The sequence below is a fragment of the Mesocricetus auratus genome, unplaced genomic scaffold, assembly GCF_017639785.1.
Source record: "Mesocricetus auratus isolate SY011 unplaced genomic scaffold, BCM_Maur_2.0 Super-Scaffold_100676, whole genome shotgun sequence".
In the NCBI taxonomy this organism is placed as follows: Eukaryota; Metazoa; Chordata; class Mammalia; order Rodentia; family Cricetidae; genus Mesocricetus; species Mesocricetus auratus.
Window position 1 is genome coordinate 140,427,402 of NW_024429266.1, and position 25,605 is coordinate 140,453,006.

A 25,605-nucleotide genomic window follows, 5' to 3' on the forward strand; every position below is an offset into this window, starting at 1 on the left:
GATTCCCATTTTTCTGAGGAATCTCCATACTGATTTCCAAAGTTCCTCTCTCTCCACACCTTCTCCAACATAAATTGTCATTCGTGTTTTTGATTTTAGCCATTCTAACAGGAGTGAGATGGTATCTCAGAGTTGTTTAAATTTGTATTTCACTAATGGCCAAGGATGTTGAGCACTTTCTCAAGTGTCTCTCATCCATTTTATACTCCCCTATTGAGAATTCTCTATTTAGTTCTGTACCCCACTTTTTAATTGGATCCTTTGGTGTTTTGGAAACTTGCTTCTTAAGTTTTTTGTAAATTTTGGAAATCAGCCCTCTGTCAGCTGTGGGATTTTTGTACATGTTAAGGTTTGCTATATTGCCAAGTATGTGGTTTATTTTATAGAAGGTTCCATGTGGTGCTGAGAAGAAGGTATTTTCTCTTGTGTTGGGTTGGAATGTTCTATAGATGTCTGTTAAACCCAATTTGGTCATCACTTCTGTTAGTTCCTTGTTTCATTGTTGAGTTTATGTCTTGTGGTCCTGTCTAGTGGTGAGAGTGAGGTGTTGAAATCTGTCACTATAACTGTGTGAGGTCTTATGTGTGATTTGAGTTTTAGCAATTTTTCTTTTACAAACATGGGCACCCTTGAATTTTTGGCATAGATGTTCAGAATTGAGACTTCATCCTGATGGATTTTTCCTGTGATAAATATGAAATGACCTTCTTCATCTCTTTTGATTGACTTTAGTTTGAAGTCTAATTTGTTCGATACTAGAATAGCTAACCCAGCTTATTTCTTGGATCCATTTGATTGGAAATCCTTATCCCAACCCTTCACTCTGTGATAATGTAAGTCTTTGAAGTTGTGGTATGTTTCTTGTATGCGGCAAAAGGATGGATTCTGTCTTTGTATCCATTCTGTTAGCCTGTGTCTTTTTATAGGCAGATTAAACCATTCATATTGAGGGAAATTAAGAATCATTGAGTGTTAATTCTTAATTGTTTTTGATTTGTTCTTGATCATGTAATTGTGGATTTACCGATGTTTTTCTTTTGTCTCTTGGTAAAGTTGGATTAACTATTGTGTATGTTTTTGTGAGTGTAGTTACCTTCCTTAGATTAAAATTTTCCTTCCAGTAATTTCTATAGTGTTGGATTTGTGGATGTGGATTGTTTAAATCTGATTTTATCATGGAATGTCTTGTTTTTCCATCTATAGTGATTAAAAGCTTTGCTTAATATAGCAGTCTGGGCTGGCATCCATGGGCTCGTAGTGTTGGTAGAATATCTATTCAGAATTCTCTAGCTTTCAGAGTTTCCATGGAGAAGTCAGGTGTGATTCTGATAGGTTTGCTTTTGTATGTTAATTGGCCTTTTTACTTTGCTGCTCTTAATATTCTTTATATTGTATGTTCCATGTTTTTACTATTATGTATCCATGGTAATTCCTTTAGTGATCCACCCTATTTGGTATTTTGTAGGCTTCTTGTACTTTCATTGGCATGTCTTTTTTTAGGTTGGGAAAGTTTTCTTCTATGATTTTGTTCAATTATCTTTTCTGCACCCTTGAGCTGGGTTTCTTCACCTTCTTCTATACCTATTATTTTTTAGACTTGGCCTTTTCATGGCATCCCATATTTCCTGGACATTTTGTGTTAGGTATTTGTTGGATTTGAGATTTTTTTGGTCGGTGAAACTATTTTTCCTAGTGAATCTTCAACATCTGATATTCTCTCTTCTAACTCCTATATTCTGTTGGTTATGCTTGCATTTGTAGTTTCAGATCATTTACTCTCCTTTTCTAGTTCTAGTATTTCTTCAGACTGTGTTTATTTTGTTGCTGTTGTTGTTGTTTTATTTTTTGTCTCTATTTCAGCTTCCAAACCTTGCACTGTTTGAATCGTCTCCTGTAAACTTTGGTTTGTCTATTCTTCCATTTCATTAAATGATTTTCTCATTTTTTTAGTTTAGGGTTTCTCTCATCTTCATGATGTTGGTTTTTAGGTCATCCTCTTCTCTTTCATCAGAACATGCTAAAGTGGGGTCACTTGACTCTGGTTGCATCATATTGTTTTTTCTGTCATTGAATTTGTTCTTTTATTGTTGTCTACTGATTTCTTCTTTCAGTATGTACAGATGGGGTCTCTTCCTTTCCTGATGACTACAGGTCCAAGGTTCTCTTCTGTTGGGTGCAAACAGGTCAAGATCACTGATGGGTCTCTTGGTGGAAGTAGATGGGTCTCTGACACTCCCTCTTCTGGTGGGTGTGAGCTCTGCCCTCTGCACTCTGTACTCTGCCTTCTGCCCTGAGTGGAGGCAGGCTTAGGCAAGCTCTGTCAGCAGGCTCCTGATAGCACAGTCCACTGGGGGCTAGTCTATCTTGCTGCAGTTCCCAGTCCAGAAGATCCTGGAGAGGGCAAGCAGAAGAAGTGGGGATGAGGAAGGGAGTTTAGAGCTCACCTCTGCCCTCTCTGCCCTCTGCCCTCTGCCTTGGGTTGGGAAGGGCATAGACAGGCTCTCTATGCTGACTCCTGGAAGCTCGATCCTCTAGGGGCAAATCGAGATTGCAGCAGTTCCCAGTCCAGTAGATCCCCTAAAATTCAAATTTCTAAAAGGTGTTTATTCACAAATTCAAATGAATTGAATAGCATTAATTGGAATGATTATGGTGTCTTGAACTAATTTTTTGCTGGTTTTATTATTTTTATCATTGTTACATTATGTGTTATCTCTGCTTTTAAACAAAATTTTACTTTATTTAATCTTAAATGAATTTCTCAGTAAAACTGTTAGAACAGTATGTCAGGGTTCATTCATGAGCCTCCAGATTGAATGGTATATCTGTGTCTAACAATAATAAGTGTTAGAGTTATAACCTTATTAAAAATATAATTAAGCAAATCATATATAAGCAAAATAGGTGTATATACTAAATAAATGTCAGGTGAGAAATATCACATTTGTATAAATAAAACAAAATTATGTCACCATCGATTATTCTGAAATTTTGAAACTGCTTATTATCACTCTCAGGTTTAAGCTGGTTACTATAATTTACAAAATTAAATGATGCATTCAGCACATGAAAAGGCTAAAATTTGGAGTTTCTAGAAGAGAAAAACAATGACCAGGAGCAGAGATTCACATGGGCTTCTGGGATTCCTTTAGGACGAAAAGAGAACAACTTTATTTCAGCAATTGGTATATTTAAAAGGCAGTGTGGCATTACCGGGATAACTGGAAAGGTCACACTTTATCTGGTACCTTGGAGGTCATGGGTATCAAAAATACCTCTTTCCACCAAAAACAACCTAAAGACATTTTCTTCTGGCTACCAGATTTCCCTGAAGTATTACTCAGAGACATGATGGCCAAGTGAGGGATTAATTGAATCACAGACTGTTCTTGAATTTAACTTTGCCCTTGGTGAAAGCTTTACATGCCGTATGTATAACAACAGTTGCAGAGAAATCCAATGTTGTATACAGTCAAGTAAAATAGAAAATTCATCTTCTAAGAAATAAGAAAATGTTTGGGTCTCAAATTTACAGAGAATCATTATTTGCCCAAACAAATAGTTTGCCAGGTTCATTCACGAGCCTCTGGCTTTGATGATATGACAGTGTATAACTATCATAAGAGAGTGTGAACTTGGACAGATGGTCACAAGTTATATACCCTCCAGCCTGATTCCTTCTATCAAAACATTCAAGAAGTGGCACTTAGACAACTTCAGAATCTTTAAAGCATGCATGTTCATGATGCTTTATGAGATGACACCTTCAGTCATTATTCTGATATAATCTATCTTTTTAAAATTTAAATTGGAAACAAGCTTGCTTCACATGTCACTCCCTGCTCCCTCTAACTCCTCTCCTTACCTCCTCCCCTTCTCCCCCAATCCAATCCCCACTCTGTTCCCCAGTGAGAGGGGAGAGGTTCTCCATGGGGGATCTCCAGATTCTATCATTTCATCCTGGGCAGAGCCTAAACCCTGCCCCATGTGTCTAGGCTCACTGAGTTTCCCTCCATATGGAATGGGCTCCCAAAGTCCATTCCTAGCCAGCAAAAGATACTGATCTACTACCCAAGGCCCCATAGATATCTGAGGCTATCTCACTGACAACCAAATTTATGGGTCTGGATCAGTCTCATGCTGGTCAATCAGCCATCAGTCTGGGGTCCATGAGCTCCCCCTTGTTCAGGTCAGCTGCTTTTGTGGGCTTCATCAGCCTGGTCTTGATACCCTTACTCCTCCCTCTCTGAAACTGGGTTCCAGAAGTTTAGTTCAGTGTTTAGCTGTGGGCATCTGCCTATGCTTCTATCAGCCACTGGATGAAGGCTCTTGAATGGCATATAAGTTAGTTATCAATCTCATTATCAGGGAAGGACATTTAAGGTAGCATCTCCCCTATTGCTTAGATTGCCAGTTGGTGTCATCTGGGTAGATCTCTGGAAATACCCCTAGTGTCAGATCTGTCCTCAAATCTATAGTGGCTCCCACTATTATGGTATCTCTCATCCTGCTCACCTCTATTCTTCCCCGACTCAACTTCCTGCTTCCCCATTTCATCCTCTCCTCTCCTTGGCTCCCAGTCTCCTCACCCAGATCCCTCTCCCTGATAGGGCTCAGATAAGGGCTTGCTCACTGAGATACCATGACTTTCACACCCCCTATGGCTAGATGCCTCTTCCTGTCCCCCCTGCGGTGTCTCCCCGATTCTGGGGCCAGAGATTAAACCACCAGCCAGGAGGGTGAGAAGTCTGGAAAGAATTGTATGTGGATGGATGGCAGAAGTCCTTAAAAAGGGAAGCTCTTTTTTCTTGGAGAGTTCTCCTGAGAGCTCTCTCCTAAGCAGAATGGGGTCTCCTCCTAAGCTGACTTGGGAAGCATAAAGTTTTCTTAAAGCAATCGACTGGTCTCTGTGTCATCTATCCAACCACCTCGCTACATTATCGGATGCAGGCTGCACAGCAGGTGCGACAATTGGAGGATCCCACCGAGATTGTGAAAGCAAGGTAAGTGATTGGGTTCGTCTCTTTTTCTGGCCAGGGACAGATTGGGGAAAAAGAAAAGAAACCATGGGGAATAGTTCTGGGAAGCTTAAATTACAGTATCAAGTTAAAAAGTTACTTGAAGGACATGGGACTACAGTAAAGTCTAAAACCTTAGAAGGCTTTCTAAAGTCGATCGAACGAGCCAGTCCATGGTTCATTACCGGGGGGAGCTTAAATATCTCAGATTGGGAGGAGGTTCGCCGTGATCTTAATCAACTTTTACAAAAAGAGGGACCTGATTCCCTGCCCCCATCCACATTCTCCTTATGGAGATTAGTGAAGGGCACACTTTTGACAGATAAGGCTAGCCACCGCCTGGTAGTCCAGGCCACAAAAGAGGCTTTTTCAGAGTTACAAAAGATTGAGACTCAAGCCTCCCTGAGTTCTGAGGCAGAGAGTGACAGTGAATCATCTGGAGAAACCCTGACTGAAACTAGAGGCTCCATTGTTAGTGAGGATGAGGAGGAGCCTCTTAGCAACAACAAAAGAGTTAATAGAAATCTCGGGGCGCAACCCAAAAGGAGGGACTTCAGTCAGAATCAGGTATATCCTACTCTGTCAGACCTAGAAAATGAAAATAGCTCAGACCCAAACTCTGACTCGTCAGAGTCTGAGAAGGAAAGGTTACTTGCTGAGGTCTCGGCCCTTAAAAAGGCACTAAAAAGGACTCGAATTAAAAAAAGACAGGACATGGAGAGAAACCCTCCATACTCTAAAATGAGGGACTCCTCCTTCTCGGACCTGGAGGGAAGATCCAGAGGAGGGGTCCAATGCTGTCCGGTGGTGGCCCCAGGAATGGAAGTTCCAGACCCAAACAACCCTGAGCAGGTCATTAGGCGCCATAACCCTTTAAGTTTCAAAGATATGGAACAATTGAAAGAGGCAACTCTAAATTATGGAGCACAGGCTCCCTTTACACTTTCCTTAATGGAATCTTTTGTGCCTCTTAATTTGACACCTGGCGATTGGCAGCAGCTTTGCAGAGCAGCTTTGTCCGGGGGAGATTATTTGACTTGGAGAGGTGAGCCCAAAGGAATACACAGGCCAGACAGCCCCAGAGAAATGTGGGCTTACTGGGAGTGGTCAGTATGCCACCACTCAACAACAAATGCAATATGATATTGCTGTCTATGCCCAAGTGGCGGCAGCAGCCCAAGGTGCTTGGAAAGCATTGCCTTCAAAGGAAGGAGGGGATCACCTGTCCAGAGTCCTTCAAGGACCCTCCGAACCTTTCCAAGACTTTGTGAACCGCCTCAGTCAGGTAACAGAGAGAATATTTGGGGGCATTGGGCCTGCAATGCCAATTATCAAACAGATGGCTTTGAAAATGCAAATAAGTATTGTAAGGAGGCTCTTCGCCCCACCACAACAAAAGTCTAAATGACTACATCCGGATCTGTAGAGACATTAATGGTAATTTTATCCAGGGCCAAGTGTTAGCTGCTACTATTCGACCCCAAGGCGGAAAAAAAAGATCTAATCAGGGATGGAGAAAAACATGTTTCAGCTGTGGTAGGGAGGGATACTTCCATAGAGAGTGCCCTCAAAATAGTACTACTAGTCTCAAGAGACCTGGTTTATGCCCCTGCTGCCAAAGGGGATATCATTGGGCCACTGACTGTTACTCTAGAACTGACTTGGGGGGCAATTTCCTTCCTACTAATAATAATAAAAAAACTGGAAGAGGGCCCCGCCCCAGGGCCCCAAAACCAATGTGTATGGGGCAATGACCCCCGCTGTGGGCAGCAGCAAGATTCGTTTACTCCCCCTTCATATCTCAGACTTCCTTAGAGCCACTTCAGGCAGTGCAGGACTGGACATCGGTCCCTCCACCAGGGCAGTCCTAACACCCGAGATGGGGATCCAGGCCCTCCCTACTGGGGTACATGGGCCATTGCCCCCAGGCACAGTTTGACTACTCTTGGGACGGTCCAGTACTATCCTCCGAGGCATCCAGGTACACCCTGGTGTTATAGACCAGGATAGTGAGGGAGAGATTAAAATAATGACATCAGTGGACAGTGGGGTTGTTGCCATCCCAGCAGGAGAACGGATTGCTCAGTAACTCCTCCTCCCTACAGCTCCTTGTGAGGCTCAAAAAATTAAAGAGAAAAGGGATAACCAAGGTTTTGGAAGTACTGGCCCAGCAGTATTTTGGGTAGCCACCATGGAGAACTGCCCCCAGCTTACATTAAAGATAGAAGGCAAGTCCTTCAAAGGCATTTTAGATTCTGGCGCGGACATTTCTGTCCTCTCAGATAAATTCTGGCCCCCTGCCTGGGCCAAACAGGAAGGGAAGGTGACCCTCCATGGAATAGGACAGGCTGTGCCACAAAAGAGCCTCAGAATGCTAAAGTGGCAAGATTCTGAGGGCCACACAGGGTTTTTTCAACCATATGTTTTGTCTGGCCTCCCTACCAACCTCTGGGGATGAGACCTCCTACGAGAAATGGGAGTGGTCCTCACCACCCAGGCACCCAAGTCCAAAAGCAGGGCCCCCCCAGCAAGGGATGGGCTGGAGTCAGGGGAAGAGACTAGATAAACTAGAACAGGGAGAGGCTTGCCCGGTGGCATCCCCCCCCCTTTGAATACCAGGGCCCCAGGGAACAGGAAGGATTTTAACCATTTTTAATGAGGGTCACTGTTGCGCCGCCAGCCCCCATACCTATCACATGGCTATCAGATGATCCCGTATGGGTGGAACAGTGGCCCTTACCAGCAGAAAAACTCCAGGCGGCTCATCAGCTAGTTCAAGAACAATTGGAGGTGGGCCATCTGGTCCCCTCCAAGTCCCCCTGGAATACCCCCATATTTGTAATTAAAAAACCATCAGGAAAGTGGAGGTTACTACAAGACCTGAGGGCCGTAAATGCGACCATGCAGCCCATGGGGGCGCTCCAGCCTGGCTTGCCCTCACCTGTGGCCATTCCTAAAGACTGGCATTTGATTGTCATTGATTTAAAAGACTGCTTCTTTTCCATTCCCCTACATTCGCAAGATAGTCCTCAGTTTGCATTTAGCCTACTTGCAATTAACTTTAGGGAGCCTGCACTTCGCTTCCAATGGGTGGTGCTCCCCCAAGGGATGGCTAACAGTCCAACTATATGCCAGATTTATGTAGCTGCCTGTTTAGATCCCCTCAGGCGTAAGTTCCCTGATCTTTACATCATCCACTACATGGATGATGTTCTTTTGGCTGCAGCCGAGGAGAGGCAATGTTACATAGCCTTTACAGAGCTACAAGAGCTCCTGGAGGCCTGCGGATTTATTTTGGCTCCAGAAAAGATCCAAAAGAGACCCCCTTATACTTACTTGGGTCATCAAATTCAACAAACTGGCCTCCGGCCCCAAAGACTCCAAATTGATTGTTAAAATTTAAAAACGCTTCATGACTGTCAGAGAATTTTGGGAGAGGTGCAGTGGATTCGCCCTTCTCTTTCTATTGAAACAGCGGCTCTTAAACCCCTTTATGATATTCTTCCTGGGGATCCCGCTCCAACTTCCCCTAGACAGATTACCCCAGAGGCCAGGAATGCCCTACAATTGTTGTTAAAAAGTATAGATCAAGCCCACCTTCGGCATATAGATTATGGACAGCCTCTTGTTCTGGTTGTACTTTCGTCTAGCTTTTCGTCCACTGCTGTGTTTTGGCAGACTGGCCCCATTTATTGGATACATTTATCAGCCTCCCCTAAGAAGGTAGTGGCCCCCTACTATAATCTGATTTTACAATTGTTATGGAAGGCACACAAGTTTAGCATCCAAACCTTTGGAAAGAGTCCTGATAAAATTATTCTTCCTTATGATAAAGAGAAGATGGAACATCTATAGACCTTCCATGATGGGTGGACCCTGTTTATTACATCTACAGGTGCCAAGTTTGATAACCTTTATCCCAATAGCCCCTTGATGTCTTTTTTTAAACAACATCCTGTTATTTTTCCCAAGGTTTTAAAGGAGAGCCCCCTAGTTGGAGCTCGCTCAGTCTTTACAGATGGTTCCTCCAAAGGTTTCGCAGTGGTGGTTTCTTCTCAGGTGCAGAAGAGGGTACCCATAGGGAAAATGTCAGCACAAGCTGCAGAGTTGTTTGCCTGTTTGATGGCCTTCCAAATGTTTGACGGGGGCCCTTTAATTTATATACTGATAGTGTCTATGTTGCCAACATTGTCAGACCTTTAGAAACCTCTCCATATGTTCTTCCAACCTCTCAGATTCGTTCCTTATTAGTTCAGCTCCAACATCTTATTTGGCAGCGCATCCACTCTGCTTATGTGGGATTTATTCATGCACATACTAACCTTCCAGGACCCCTTGCCCAGGGCAATCAATTTGCTGACTCCTTGACCCGCCCTAGGGTCTTATACACTCTGGAACAGCTTGCCCACCAGCTCCATGAGCGATATCATCTAAATGCCCACTCCATTAAATTTCATACTGGGTGCCCCCTATCCATGGCTACACAGATTACCTCTCAGTGCCCTGACTGTGCCCCTTATCATAATTCTCCCAATGAGGGGGTAAATTCCCGGGGCCTCAGGGCCAACCATCTTTGGCAAATGGATATAACTCACCTACCACAGGCAGGGAAATTAAAATACATGCATGTTTCGGTGGATACGTATTCTAAACTGATTTTTGCCTCTCTCCACTCAGGAGAGAAGATTAAAGATGTTATTTCCCATTCCCTGCAGGCCTTTGCCTACATGGGCGTTCCTGATGCCCTAAAAACGGACAATGGCCCTGCCTATGCCAGCAATCGCTTTGCTGCCTTTTGCAGGGAACATCACATTGTTCATTCTTTTGGTATTCCTCACAACCCCACCGGACAGGCCATTGTGGAGCGCACCCATGCCACTCTCAAACAGTATTTTAAAAAAATAAAAAAGGGGGAATATGTCACCTCCCCCAATATTCAGTTATCCACCATACTTTATATTTTAAATTTTTTGACCATAGACAGTAATAACTTGTCTGCTATAGAGAGACATTGGACCAAACCCTCCCAGTCTTTGGGATGGGTCAGATGGAAGGATTTGATTACAGAAAAATGGAAGCCACCCACTCCCCTACTAGCTAGGGTCCGAGGGGCTGTTTGTGTTTTCCCTCCAGGAAGTGAGAAGCCTATTTGGGTCCCCGAACAGTGCATCAGGCATGTTGACCCCGACTCTGCTCCCGACACTAGGAATGCTCGCCATGATAAAAATGATCCAAACATTGCCAAACTCAGGTAAGGGAAGTATGGGCACTGGTGAGGAAAACCCCTCCCACCGTTTTGATGCCAGTTAGTCACTGCAGCTCCCCATTCATCGCTTTTATAGCACTAATAAATACATTGGGAGTGGCTGCTGCCAACACGAGTGTCTGAGTTTCCCCCTCCTCAAAGGGGAATCTCTGCTTTATTAAAAATATTTAATATCTCCATGATTAAACCCTCAGTTGAAGGGTGGATTGGATTAAATGTCTAGGCCCTCACCTAACAAAGGTCAAAAAAGAAAAGGAACTTAAGATAAGAAGTTGCCCTCAGTTGGAGGGTTGATTGGAGGATCATCCTCAATGGGAAGATAGATTAAAGATGGGTAAATTAAATAAACTGGTAACAGTTAATACATGAGGTATTAGTATTCAGTAAAGAAAAAGACAAAGGTATATAAAATAAAAATGTTTGGTTACATTTATATGGGGTAGGTTATTGAATTTTGTGAGTCATCTCTAAAAACTTTTGGCAAAAGCCTGGCCTTTCCACTTTGCATCTACAGAATTACAAAGAGTGGGTATGGCTGTAGCCCCTGAGTGTAGCTCAAAACTTCTCTAATGAAGAAATGACGAGGGACATACAGGACTTTTTCAACCTTTTGTTTTAATTAAAAGATTGACTGGAGTTGTTCTGTTAAAGAAGTTTCAGTTCAACAAACTAATCATAACCTAGGCAAAAGGAGAGATATGTATGCATGGTCTGTGCGTATGGACATGGCCACGTCAGTATGTATGAACTGTGGAAGGTAAATGCGTAAATGTTGACAAAAGCAACTGTTCTAACTGCCTTGGATATGATTATTGGGATACTTAAATCCCTTCAAACAGTTAAAAACTACCAAAATCGATTTAGATATAGCCAAAAGAAACATCCAGTCAGTCGGTTAATATTTTAACAAAAAATTCAAGTTAAGCCCTCAGAGACAGTCAGAGAGAGAGAGAGAGAGAGAGAGAGAGAGAGAGAGAGAGAGAGAGAGAGAGAGAGAGGTTTTTTTCAGGGAACTGTCCTGCCCTTTGGCAGGCCCCCACCCCCAAAGGCATCTGTGTAGATGCAAATTAGGCCTTGTCAGTTCAGATACAAATGAGGCCTTGTCAGCTAGTGAGAGCTACAGGTAAAAAAAAAAAGGACTATTTGGGACATAGTATAGTTTACAATCCTTAAAGGATTCTCAAAGGTACTTAATGGTTATGCCCCTTTTAAAGGACATCTACTAATAATTTACATAGTGATCCCAATTCACCTAGATAGTTGACTAAGGAGGGTAGACAAATCCTTCTACTGTTATGGTCCAACTTCAACAGTTCAAACAATTAAAAAAAAGGGGGAGTAATGTCCCCAGTCCCCACATGATTCATTAAATTATCCACTCCTCATTTAAAAATTTTTAAAATGTAAATGCCAGTGAGGAATCTGCTTCAGACAGATTCTGACGTAATGAAAGTTAAACAACTATTGCTTAAGTCAAATGGAAACATCCATACACTAGACAGTAGAGAAGACGCTAATTTGGGGTCGAGGGCATGTTTGTGTTTTCTTACAGGAAAAGAATAAAGCTTCAGTAGCTGTCATAACATTTGTTGAGATGCATGGAGCAAAGAAAACTGGACCTGAGACCGTGGGAGCCTGCTCAAGCCAGTTCGAGATCTCCTAAGTCGGTGTTCCTGACCCTTGATGTCATCAAATCTACAGCCCGAGAAAGAAATAAAACAGTCAGTTCGAGATTTCCAGTTTCTCATCAGGCTTGCTACATCAACCTCCTGGACCCGTGAGTTTTCATCCCAAAGCCAACAAAACTGAAAGATTAGCAGCTAGCCTTTGATACACCTTAAAACAACAGAATTCATTTTGCCAGCTTTTCCCTTTGGGGGAAAAAGGACCCATTTAAAACATTTGGACATTGGTATGGACTGTGATGAGTGGCAAAAGCCTCTTTTCAGTATTTGAACAGGACATGGTCACTTGAAATATCAGACTTGGTAGTTCCTGTTTCTGGAATCACACCTATGCCAGTGTGTTTTTCTGGAGAAATGTGGTTTGTCCTGGTGCGACAAAAAGACTTTGACTCGGGTTACATATTCGGCTGATACTACTGACATTAAATCAACAGACTACATCACCACAGGAACAAATTGGTACTCTGCAAATAGTGCAACAAGCGTCTTGTTCATATTTTTTATGATGCTACATGTGTAACATCAATGATTGCACCTAATGTAACTGTGCAAGTGTACTCTCTAATGTTTTCCTAAGTAGATCTTAAAATGATTGTAAACTTTATCACTGTTTTGACCATCAAATTGTAACTATAAATCACCCTTGTAGCAAAGAAAGGCTGGTGGTAGAATGCTAAGGCCCAGATCGGGGGATGGGCAGGTGACAGAGAGGCTCTATGTCAGTGGGGTTCCTAGGAATGGTAACAGTGGCAGTAGGCATTCTGACTTCATGCTAAGTTCAAAGTGCCTTAGCCCATGGCAATCCCGATAGCCATAAGGCCTTATTACAAATGATTTTAAGGTTGGGGCGCTCTGTTGACGGGCATCCTGTGGGGAAGACCCACTCCCACCTAAGACAGGGGTTCAAGGTCCCCCAAAGATGGGCCAGGGAGGGTGACCCTACTTGACCTAAGCCAGGAGTGCCTCATTTAAAAATAAAAAGGGGTGAATTGTGGGGACACCAGACCTTGAGCAGAAACCCACTTCCCCTTCGGCCTGGGAGCAGGCAGCTGTGTAATGTTTACTGAAAACAATTCAGTGCTTTAAAGCTCTTGATAGGGCTCAGATAAGGGCTCTCTCACTGAGATACTATGACTTTCACACCCCCTATGGCTAGATGCCTCTTCCTGTCCCCCCTGCGGTGTCTCCCCGATTCTGGGGACAGAGATTAAACCACCAGCCAGGAGGGTGAGAAGTCTGGAAAGAATTGTATGTGGATGGATGGCAGAAGTCCTTAAAAAGGGAAGCTCTTTTTTCTTGGAGAGACTTCTCCTGAGAGCTCTCTCCTAAGCAGACTGGGGTCTCCTCCTAAGCTGACTTGGGAAGCATAAAGTTTTCTTAAAGCAATCGACCGGTCTCTGTGTCATCTATCCCGACCACCTTGCTACATTCTCGGATGCAGGCCGCACAGAAGGTGCAACAGATAAGCACTGAACTGAACTCCTGGAACCCAGTGACAGAGAGGGAAGAGTGATGAGCCAAGGAGTCAAGACCATGCTGGTGAAACCCACAGAGACAGCATACCTGACAACGGGGAGCTCTTGGACCCCAGACTGATGGCTGAGAGGCCAGCATGGGACTGATCCAGACCCCCCTGAATATGTTGTCAGTGAGGAGGTCAAAGCAAAATCTGGGGCCTTGAGTAATAGATCAGTGTTTACCATGGTGTACAAATGAACTTTGTGAGCTCATTCCATATGTAGGGAACCTCTCTCAGCCTGGACACATGGGGGAGGGCATAGGCCCTACCCCAGATGAAGTGACATATTCTGGAGATCCCCCATGGGGAATAGTGTGGAGATTGAGAAGGGGGATGGGGGACTTGTAGAGGGGCAAAGGGAAGAGGGACACATGTGATGCAAGCATATTTCTAATTTAATTAAAAATATATTGATAAAAAAAAATAAAAAACTGCAACAAAAAAAAAAAACAAAAAGCAAACAAACAACCAAAAAAAGGGGTTTGCAAAGAACCTTCTGCTTCTATTGTGTGAAACAACTTGAGGAATATGTGTATTAGCTCCTCTTGGAATTTCTGGTAGAATTCTGATCTGAGGTGATCTTACCTTGGGCTTTTTTTTTTTTGGTGGGGGGGGACTTTTGATGACTGCTGCTATTTCATTAGGGGTTTTAGTTCTATTTAAATTTCTTATCTGTTCTTGAATTAATTTTGGTAAGTGATATCTGTCCAGAAAATTGTCCATTTCTGTAAATTATTAAATTTTGTGGAGTACAATTTTTCAAATTATGACCGGAAGATTCTCTGGATTTCCTAAGTATCCATTGTCATGTCCTTCTTTTCATTTCTAATTTTGTTAACTTACATGGTCACACTCTGTTATTTGCTATGTTTGGATAAAGGTTTGTCTATCATGATGATTTTCTGAAGGAACCAACTATTAGTTACACTGTTTCTTAGTATTGTTTTCCTAGTTTCTATTTTATTGATTTCAGCCCTCAATTTGAATATTTCCTGGATCCTACTCCTCTGGGGCAAGTTTGCTCCTTTTTTTCTGGAACTTTCAACTGTGTTATTAATTCTCTATTGTTTCTATTCTATATTCTCCAGTTTCTTCATGTGGGCACTTAGTTCTTTGAACTTTCCTGTTAGCACTGCTTTCAGAGTGTTCCATAAGTTTGGATATGTTGTGTCTTCATTATCATCAACTACTAGGAAGTCTTAAATTTCTTTTTTATTTCTTCTTTGACCCAGGTATGGTGTAATTACACATTATTCAATTTCCATGAGTTTGTAACTTTTCTGCAATTTGTGTTGTCATTAAATTCTAAATTTAAAGCATGGTGGTCTGATAAGATACATGGAGTTATTCCAATTTTTGTGTACCTGTTGAGGTTGACTATGTTGCCATGTATGTGGACAGTTTTTGAGAAGGTTCCATGTGGCACTGAGAAGAAAGTAAAAATGTGTTTAGAATGTTCTATAGATGTCTGTTAAACCCAATTTGGTCACAACTTCTATTAGTCCTTTGTATATTTGTTATATTTCTACCTGGTAGTCTTGACTAGTGGTAATAGCAAGATTTGAAGACACACACATAAGTGTGTGAGGTTTTATGTGTGATTTGAGTTTTAGTAATATTTCTTTTAGGAATGTGGATGCCTTTGAATTTGAGGCAGAGATGTTCAGAAATGAGACTTAATCTTGATGGATTTTTCCTGTGATGTATATGAAATGACCTTCTTCATCTCTTTTGATTGATTTTAGTTTGAAGTCTAGTTTGTTAGATATTAGGATTGCTACATCCATTTGTTTCTTGTGTTCATTTGATTGGAATAATCTTTGTAACAGTAAACTCTGAGGTAGCATCTGATATCTTAATATTTATGAACTAATTGAAATAATATCATAATTTGTGAAGGATATTTGGTTTCAAATAAATATTTTCCATTGTTTCTTAATCAGCTTTGAAATCTAACATTTTTATTTCATTTAATTTATAGCAATTCAAGTAGAACACATATCGTATAATAAAAAACATTTTAAACTTCATAATTCTCATTTCCAAATTGCTTACAATTAAAGAAGTAAGGACCACTTCTTATTCAAAAATATCTCAGCTATCCTGCAAGATGTGTTTAATGCTTTCATTTTAAGGAACAGTATGGGCTCCATGTTGTCACTCCCTACAGTGGTTCAAATATGAAAGGGTCCCTTACATTCATATGCTAGAATATTTGTTTCTCAGCTTCTGGTGGCATAATTTATGTACTATTTATGTATATATGAGATTTACAGGTATATTTAAAAATTAAATGGCTTTCCCTGTGTTCTGAGTTAATGAGAATATTGCAATATTAAGATCATTCTATTTAAGTTAAATTAATGATTGTGCTTAATCAATTCACTCAGTGTGCTTTTAATGTATGCCCTTTGACAAAAAAAAAACTCGAAGTAGAGAAAAACTGTCACCAGGCATTCTTTCAGCTGGTTGAGTTACGTTTGTTTTGTCCCCATTTATTTTCAGTTATGGATAAAGTTAAACACAGGACTTACAAATTGTATTTATTGACACTATATCTTTGCTGCTTATTGTGTGTGTGTGTGTGTGTGTGTGTGTGTTTGTGTTTCTGATAAACCAGCTTAAGAATTTGAAACCTCTCAGTTAGTCTTACAGTTATTCACCATCTCCAGTTATAGACCATTACAGTGAAGAAAACCCCAGGTATTATACCATATGAGTCACAAATAATTAATGAATGATGTTATACAATGGGAACACAACCCTTAATATCATCAAACAGTAAGAATTTAACTGCTCTTGGATTGTCATGCTAATTTCTTTTTAGAGTGTATTTGAGTCAAGGCCTAAACTTTATCTACATAATGTGATTGTGTGGTGGTATTCTTCCCCTCCCCCAGATGAGTTAAATATAATTATAAACCCATGACTGTTATGGTTGCAAAAATAAGAATTCCTGTGCAGTCAAGGAAGCTTAGTTAACTTCAGTGATGAAAATAGAATAAGCATATAGAAATGGGACTGAAGAGAAAGTGCTTTCTGTCTAGCCTGACAATGTGAGTTCAAATCCCAAGACTCTCAAAATAGAGAGGACTAACTTCTTCAAACTGTCCTTTGACTTCTACTTATTTGCCATGTCCTGTGAAAGCCCCACTCTGTACATATAAATGTAAAATAAAATGAAAAATGAAAGTAGGGAGATGAAAAGAGAGAGAGGGGAGAGAACATTTTTTTATTTCTTCTAGTGACTTTGTGCCCATTCAGTCATGTATATTCAAATTTATGTTTCTTTCTCTTTTCACAATGCACAGGAAAACCAATGTGTTGCTAGAACACTAACCAAAATCATTAATCAAGATTAAACAGCATAGTACATAAGTGACAGTTGTTCTGTGTGACTATGAGTGAATGGATATATCCATTTACAATTGTATCCAAATAGTAGCATCCTTGTTTTAGATAAGGCTGGTATTCATCAGGCTCAACTATGAAATGTTTACAGAAATACACAAGACCAACTGGAAGATTTCTCATAAAACACACTGGCTTTACATGCTTACTGTTCCTACACCAGGGATTCTTTAAGACAATATAGATTAGAGTTTTATTCTGATTGTGAAGCAAAGCAGTGGGTCCCACATATGCCAGTGACAGCTTATACAGATTGTGTTCAGTGACATCATGGGATATGGGAAATAGCCATTTGGCAAAGAGCGTATTTTTCTAGATAAAACTTTTGTTTCCTCTCATAACAGAGAGCAAATTCTCACCATTAGTACTTACATTTACCAAGATGCATCCTATAAATAGTGAGATTTCTATCTATTTTCCCCTTTTAGTAAATGCTCAGATTTGTTCTTAAATTTTTGTTTATTCTGGACATATAAAATTATAGCCAGAGAGAGATTATTTTTTAGAGCTGAACACTGTGCTTTCCTTCCTTTTTTTGAAGAGAAGGATAATTCATTAGAACAATGGCTTACATCATAGTTTCTGAATACAAAGATATTCACTGCCTAGTGAATTACTTTAGATTAATTGCAATATGGCTGCTTATCAGGTTATTTCAAATTTTAATGCTTATATTAGTACTTGAATATTGTTGTTGTTACTGAATTTGTTTCGTTTTTGAAATGACAAAATACTGATCTGAGAAAACAGAAAAAGTAAAGAATATGCTTAAAATAATTATTTAACACTGTAAATATTGAGTAAACAAAAGACAGGAAATAATAGCCTTCAGATGTTGAAAAAAAGGGCACATAGTATTCTAAACCCTAAAAAAAAAGAGTGAAATAAAAATAGATCTTGATTTTCATAAGATTCCTGCCTGGATCAGTTCCTACATCAAGAAAAAGGGAAAGGAAATTTTGGAGAAATCAAGTGTGCTTGTCAGTTCCATCTGACAATTATTTTTAGGTGGTGGGGACTAGTTACTTGATTATCACTGCCCTGGATAAAGGAGTAATAGTATTCTGTACTAGTGACTAACATTTACTGTCTACCAACTGTATAGTGGGGAGGGAGTATTCTACATAACAATACAACTAGAGAATTCTGACAATCAAGTAAAATGTCTAAGACCACATGCTGAAATTTCCACTCCTTATCAGAGAATTACTGCTTAAATTTTCAATCCTTGTATACCACAGATTTCTGACAAAGAAATCAAAGAATCATGGTAGCCAATTATGTCAATTGAGAAGGCAAAATATAACACAAAGTTAATGAACACTAAAATTAGATAAAATAAATTGTTAAAATTTTGAGACATAAAAATATATAGTTCTGAGAATAAAAAGAAACTGCTTCTGACAGAATAAACATCAATAGAAAAATAAGGATTTAATTGAAATATTACCAGTAGAATACACCCATAATGAAATAAAATGTAATGAAAAAATTAAGAAAAGTTGGCTTGCAGGACAAAAATAATGTTCTGTAATGTGTACATGGATGGAATTAAATAGGGAAAATGGTATATAACTATTTGAAGAAAATGTATAATTTTCACAGAAATATGAACTGAATAATCTACAGCCAGAGTGAAAATCAGCAGAATGGGTATGAAACAATGAATTGCTGTGCTTGAGAGTTGGGAAGGACACCTGTAAGTCCACTCTCACGAAGCACAAGCAGAGGGATTTTAAGTTCAAGGATAACCTTGTCTGTAGAGAGATTCTGTTGCAAAAGAAGCAAAAAGAGACACAAATATTCCTCAGTCAGAGTTTGTAACCAACCAAAAGAGCATTCAGGAGCACGAAGTGTTAAGAAAAAGATTCTATGTGTTTGTGAGTAAATAGTTACATCATATGAGAATGTAAAGGAGCAGAGCAATGTGTACAGTGTAGCATCATGAGGGAAAGAAAACATATAAAACATTGGATAACATGTCACTTTACTTGACATTCTACACACAATAAACATATTTTCCCAGAGAAAGATAAGACACTTCCAAGAGAAGCATAATTTTAGAATACTGTTCACCATAATTCATTCCCTGTTATAAATGACACTGGATATTTTTCAGACAAAAGAAAAGCCATACCTGATAAATTAGAGTGTTCCAAATAGCAGAAAAGCAAAAAGTAACTAATAGTTTGGTAAAAATAAGAAATATATATCTTGTATTAAAAGCATGAAGATTAGTAAAGGAGGTATTGAGCATCCACAAATGGTAGAAGTGTGAATTCAATAGTCCTAATTACTTTTCTATAAGCTATGAACACTTACTTAAATGCATTTGAGAATATTTATAAAACTAAACATTATAAATCAGACTACAGCAGTGAGGCCTGAATATGGCTAATTGAGATTCAGAAACACCTCTAGGTGCTTAAGCTAGAAACTACTAGTCTTTCTGCAAATACACAGAAAGGGGTTATTCATATCAAAAATATATTTGATAGACAACACACTGTGCAAGCACATGAAACTTGACTGTGAATCTAAATGTATGACCAAATTATGAAACTGGCAGAAGACACCAGGAAATTTTCATTATGATTAAGGGAAGACATGAGTTTGTCAATCAACACAGACAGAACAAAAATTGCTTGGGAGTTACAAAAGAAAATGAAATTGGATGAAGTAGAATTTCTATCAAAGAACCTCGAAAATACATTTAAAGAAAACAGTATATTCATATGTGGAAACTATATTGGTAATGTATTTATGTGATAAAGAATGTATAGCTAGAATGGATACCTATGCAAACCTAACAGCTAAAAAACATGTCAGTATGATTTAAAAGTGAATATAGTATTTATCAAAAACAGTTATGACCTCAAAAAAGTATGAATATAAAGAACAACAAATTAAATTTTATGAAATCCTTATCTACCAGGACATTAGAAAATAAAAACATTAAAATCTTTCAAGGCACATTCTAGAATAATTGAATACTAAGACCACAGCATCTGCTGGTGGGAAAAAATGAGCCATCAGAACATTTACACCTGCTGTTGGAAAGACAGATGTTTACATTCACTTATCAAAATAATTGTCATTTTCTTATTAAGCTCACTAAATTCTTATCATGTAACCCTGACTCCCACCTCAGGCATTTATACCGGCTAAGTGGAAGCCTGTGCACACAAAGGCTTATGCTGGAGCATTCTCAGCAAAATTGCTAAGAAAGTGACTAAATATTGAATATAACCAATTGTCCATCAGAAAAAGAATGGAAAGCCAAAATTCTTTGTGAAAATATTAAATCACTAAATCAGTAATAAAGCCAAAGCAGTCATGGATCTATAAGAACAACTTCTGCATGTCATGGGAGCAATGCATATGAAAATGAGTACAGCACCTCTATCTCATACAGATTCAAAGGTTATTGTCTACACACACACACACACACACACACACATATATATATATAAATAAATGTGCATGCATGTGTGCATGTATAAGATTATATGTATATGTGCATATGAGTATACATACATGTGTTATTTATTTAATTATATCAAGTACAGTTTTAATATATGTGCATGTGAGTACACATACATACATATATACACAGCACATACACACACACACACACATATTTTGAAGCTGAACTGTCACTTTTTAATCTAGGCTAGCTTTAAATTCTACCTCCTGACCTCCTAAATTCTGGCATTATTAGCATCTTGTATCATGTGTGTGATGGGCAAGGCGAGGCCTGAATATACTCAGTAAGACTTGTTCATGTGTTATCTTAAAAATAGACAGATACAAGATTTAAACGTCCAGATCACTTGTTATTCAAAGAAAAACTTCATGTACAACACAAAATTGTTGTCTCCAGGAGCTCTCACCAAGCCTCAAACAGTACCTCTTCTCTGCGTGACTGTAGAATAAATGCCCTTCATGACTACTTGCTGTTGACTTTTATACCCCTCCAATGCTGGGACTAAAGGTGTGAGTTACAATGCCCTTTTAGACTGATTCAGTCTTGTGTAGATCTGGGTGGATTTGAGCTCACAAACATCCATCTATCCCTTAATTCTGAGTCCTAGGTGTAAGGGAAATAATTGTAAAATGGAGAGGCTTGTGTTAAGGCTCTGCACAGTCTAAAGCATGAACTGTAGATGACTCCTCTTCTCTGTTTTGAGAGCCTGGCCCATTCTCAGGATTGAGACCCTGGAATATCTTTGCTTTAGTTGAGATACAGACATGTTGATGCACTTCATAACCTTGACATCTGGCCAATTTCTGGGAGTGGATGTACATACTGAAATATTTACCTGGATGCTTGCTGAGGATTGGGCAATGAGCTGCTTTGGTTATAAGGCTTAACAGGTTGCCTCAGAATCCTTCTAGCTGCTGTTGTTTCAACCAGGGAGAAACATGCAGTCAGACGAAATGAAAGCTCTTGCCAATGACTACTGGTGATGATGCATATTCCCATGTAGTATTCTGGCGCTGTATGAAACTTGTGCCCGTGATGACTCCTGGTGATGCTATATACGTATTCCATGTATTCCAGTGCCTTATGAAGAACGTCTAAAGGTAAATTCACGAGTGAAAGTCCCCTCTCTTAGGAGCTTCCCACTCTATTTCTTTGTTCTAATTAAGCTTCCCACTCTATTTCTTTATCTTAATTAAGCTTCTTTGCACAAAAAGTTTCTCTTTGTCAACTAATTTTGAGGCCTGTGGAAGCTCTTTCTCACAGATAGATGGAAGTTCTTTCTCTTGGATAGACTCGAAAGTAAAAGTCTGTGCACCACAAAGCTGCAAAAATTATTTGGGCTTACACCAGGATTAAAGGTGTGTACCATCACCCCCCAGGTTCTGACTGGTGGGATTAAAGGTGTGTGTGCATTACCACTCCATGATCTCTATAGCATGTGGTTTACTTTGCTTTTCTGAATCCTCAGTCAACCTTTAATACACCATAAATAATATATAACTACAGATGATACTGTGCTCTCAAATCATAGCTTACTTTTTGTCCTTTATGTATTAAAATTGGTTAATATATTATTAATAAAGACATGGAAAATTGATTCCTGAATGAAGAATAAAGAAAAAAATAACATGAGGCAAAATAGTGTCTTAAATAGTGTCTCCTCGCTTTGTAGGTTCAAACAGGAGAATGCACTATTATCCCTATAGTATAAGTATTTAGCAGTTGTGCCCTAACTTAACAAATGTAACAAATACTGAGACCTCATTCCATCATTAAAAGTTGAAGTTTGGAGAACAAATACATTTTGCCTAAATTGCCTAATTGTATATTTCTAAATCTAATAGTGTTTTACATCCATCAATATAGTTCTTGATGCATGTGTGTGATATCTGAATACATACTTCGAATAAGTTTGAGTGCTTTTCTTCAACATTTGACAACTTAATCACTAATGTCAAGAGTAAATGTAAGTGAGTAAAAGGAAGTTGATGCATATTTAGGTTTAATTTTCTGACTGTGACATTGTATTCTAAAAGATCATGAAGTGTCTTAGCAAAGTGAACAGGCTTTTAGGATCATTAAGAGCTCTTAATTAACTTGCTTCCTTTAGGTGACATCCTTTTACATTGATTTAGGACACTGCACAAATTACAAGGATACCATCAGATGACTGGGAAGGTTATTTCAGGAATGCCTGACCTAGCAGTACACGGTGAGCAGCATTTAAGAGGGTAAGCTGTTTAAACATGGATTTTTGTTGTTGTTCATTTCATTTCAGGTGAAGAGACAACTTGCCGTCTTTTTTTAATATATTAACTGCTCATAAAAGAAAACATTTTAAAATGAACAGGACTCTGATATATGAATGCTTATAATTTCTCAAATTAACCAATAAGAAACATTGTATATTTATGCTATTTATTGTTTTTCAGAGATTTTTTAAAATGTCAATATTTCCAGCTATTACAATTGTTGTATAATATATTCACACATGAGAAAAGAAAATGAAAAATTTCTACAGAGGAGAAAATATGTACTTGGAGTCAACAGTTCAACACATGGGAGTAGACACTGTTATATATAGACTTTCCATGCAAGGACCCTGAAAAATACAGAGCTGATAGGCCCACATTAAGGATCCTGGCATAGGAGGTAGTTGCCTTTCCTTCTTTCCTATAAAACCACTCTTCTCTGTAGACTTACTAACCATCAGAATGCTATTGATAGTGCTGACCACTTTGGATGCTGAAAAACCTGTCTCCATTCATGAAGGATTGCAACTGTTCTAAAGAAATATGTAATCTAGTGGAGCATGCGATCTCTAATCATTACTATATGTCAGAAGTGACTCAGTATGTTTAACACATGTCATGGTAGTAACTTGAATATAACTGTTTACTTCCTAAGCACTATGGATTCCATATTTCCTTTTAGTATTTCTTCAGCTTCAACCCCAAGTATAAAGTTAAATTTAATTATGAGATTTAAGGCTTTCTTTTCACTGACTGCAAGTTTTCTTCAAACTATCTAATCCAGCTTTCCACTCATCTCTTCTTTACAAAAGTAAATTAGTGTCAGGTTTGGTGTGACATATATATATATGTGTGTGTGTGTGTGTGTGTGTGTGTGTGTGTGTGTGTGTGTGTATGGTACTTTAGATATACTAGTGAATAAGATCAGTGCAGAATTCTACCAGAAATTCAAAGAACAGCGTATACCAATTCTTCTCAAAGTGTTCCACACAATAGAAGCAGAAGGGTCTTTGCCAAACTCTTTCTATGAGGCTTCAATAATCTTGATCCCCAAGCCACACAAAGATACAACTAAGAAAGAGAACTTCAGACCAATATCCCTCATGAACATTGATGCAAAAATACTCAATAAAATACTGGCAAATCGGATCCAAGAACACATCAAAACAATCATTCACGACGATCAAGTAGGTTTCATCCCAGGGATGCAGGGATGGTTCAACATATGAAAATCCATCAACGTAATCCACCATATAAACAAGCTGAAAAACAAAAATCACATGATCATCTCACTAGATGCTGAAAAAGCCTTTGAAAAAAATCCAATACCCCTTCATGATAAAGGTCTTGGAGAGATCAGGGATAACAGGGACATACTTAAACATAATAAAAGCTATATACGGTAAACCAACAGCCAACATCAAACTAAATGGACAGAAACTCAATGAAATTCCTCTAAAATCAGGAACAAAACAAGGATTGTCCACTCTCTCCATACCTTTTCAACATGGTACTTGAAGTTCTAGCTATTGCCATACGACAACAAAGGGGGATCAAGGGGATACAAATTGGGAAGGAAGAGGTCAAACTTTCACTGTTTGCAGATGATATGATAGTTTACATCAATGACCCAAAGAACTATACCAGGGAACTCTTATAGCTGATTAACACCTTCAGCAAAGTGGCAGGCTACAAGATCAACTCAAGAAATTCAGTAGCCCTACTATATACAGATGATAAAAGGGCTGAAAAAGAAATCAGAGAAACATCACCCTTTACAATTGCCACAAACAACATAAAATACCTTGGGGTAACGCTAACCAAACAAGTGAAAGACCTGTATCGTAAGAACTTTGAATCTTTAAAGAAAGAAATTAAAGAAGCCCTGAGAAAATGGAAAGATTTCTCACATGATCTTGGATAGGTAGGATCAATGTAGTAAAAATGGCAATCTTGCCAAAAGCAATCTACAGATTCAATGCAATCTCCATTAAAATCCCAGCACAATTCTTCACAGACCTTGAAAGAACAATGATCAATTTTGTATGGGAAACAAAAGACCCAGGATAGCAAAAACAACCCTGTTCAACAAGGCAACGTCCGGAGGCATCAACATCCCTGACCTCAAGCTCTATTATAGAGCTATAGTCCTGAAAACAGCTTGGTATTGGCACAAAAATAGACACGTAGACGAATGGAATCGAATTGAAAACCCAGGTATTAACCCACACACATAGGAACATCTGATCTTTGACAAAGAAGCTAAAAACATACAATGGAATAAAGAAAGCATCTTCAACAAATGGTGCTGGTATAACTGGAGACTGGCATGTAGAAGAATGCGGATCGATCCATGTCTATCAACATGCACAAAACTTAAGTCCAAATGGATCAAAGACCTCAACATAAATCCAGCCTCACTGAACCTCTTAGAAGAGAAAGTGGGTGGTACCCTTGAACGAATTGGTACAGGAGACAACTTCCTGAACATAACACCAGTAGCACAGACAGTGAGATCAACAATTAATAAATGGGACCTACTGAAACTGAGAAGCTTCTGTAAGGCAAAGGACACAGTCAGCAAGACAAAAAGGCAGCCCACAGAATGGGAAAAAATATTCACTAATCCCTCATCTGACAGAGGGTTGATCTCCAAAATTTACAAAGAACTCAAGAAGCAAGTCTCCAAAACATCAAAGGACCCAATTAAAAAGTGGGCTGCAGAACTAAATAGAGAGTTTTCAATAGTGGAGTCTAAAATGGCTAAGAGGCACTTGAGAAAGTGCTCAACATCCTTAGCCATCCAGGAAATGCAAATCAAAATAACTCTGAGATACCATCTCACTCCTGTCAGAATGGCTAAAATCAAAAACACCAATGACAATTTATGCTGGAGAGGATGTGGTGAAAGGGGGACACTCCTCCATTGCTGGTGGGAGTGCCAACTGGTTCAGCCACTTTGGAAAT